Below are 1,064 nucleotides of genomic sequence, written 5' to 3' on the forward strand. Positions count from 1 at the left end.
GTCATTGTGTTTTTACCTGCTTTTCTTTCTATTTATTATCCCAGTTACGTATAAATCAGTTCTTATCAGAACTAAACAACTTATTATATTGTTTGTCATCCGTTTTTTCCAATTTTCCATTGGATATGGATGATGCTGTGCCGACCACGAGTAAGGCAGGCGCGGGAATTACATCGCCGTCGCCCCCAAGGAAACGAAAACAACTCAGTTTGGGGCATTTGTCTCTGGCAGAAAAGCAAGCAATATTGAATTTGTACAAGAAAAGCCTAGATGATGAACCTACTCTTAAAACTGTCCAACTTGTATCCAAAATAGCGATGACATTAGGTAAATTTATGTTAACATTATTCTGTTGAACTATATTACACATTATACTTTTTTAGGTGTTGCAAAATCAACAGTATATCGAGCCATAAAACAGTATAAATCTACTGGAAGGGTGTCTACTTCCAAACACTGTGGTGGAAGACCTGGGATTGTTACATGTTTGGATGAAGCAATGAAGAATTCCATAAGGCGTATAGTACACAGCTTTTTCTTTAAAAATGAGATCCCCACTTTGGACAAAATATTAACCGAAATAAAAAGTCGTCAGGATTTGCCACAGATGTCCCGTTCATCATTATACAAATTTATGAAACAAATTAATTTCAAGTAAGGTTGAAGACATATCTCGGAGCAAGTATAATTGCAATAAAAACATTTTATTTTTTTTGCAGATACTTAAAACGAAGTCGTAAAAGTGTGTTGATAGAACGTGATGATATAGTGAGATGGAGACTTGACTACTTGATATCAATTAAAAAGTTTAGATCTGAAGGTAGACCTATTTATTATTTAGATGAAACATGGTTAATTGAAGGTCATACAAAAGAAAGGGTATGGGTTGATACTAATATTAAAAATAAACGTGGGGCACTCAATGAAGGGCTGTCTATGGGATTAAAAAACCGTCCGGTAAAGGAAACCGTCTTATCATCTTACACGCTGGCTCAGAGGAAGGATTTGTTGAAGATTCGTTATTGGTTTTCGAAGGCAAGAAGAGTGGGGATTATCACAACTAA

At 35.4% G+C, this 1,064-nt stretch overlaps 1 pseudogene; it reads left to right on the forward strand.

Moving 5' to 3' along the window:
• The first annotated feature begins 115 nt into the window (after positions 1 to 115).
• LOC108906841 lies at positions 116 to 1,064 on the forward strand (annotated as a pseudogene).

This window comes from Anoplophora glabripennis, unplaced genomic scaffold (assembly GCF_000390285.2).
Source record: "Anoplophora glabripennis isolate ALB-LARVAE unplaced genomic scaffold, Agla_2.0 scaffold65, whole genome shotgun sequence".
Lineage (NCBI taxonomy): Eukaryota > Metazoa > Arthropoda > Insecta > Coleoptera > Cerambycidae > Anoplophora > Anoplophora glabripennis.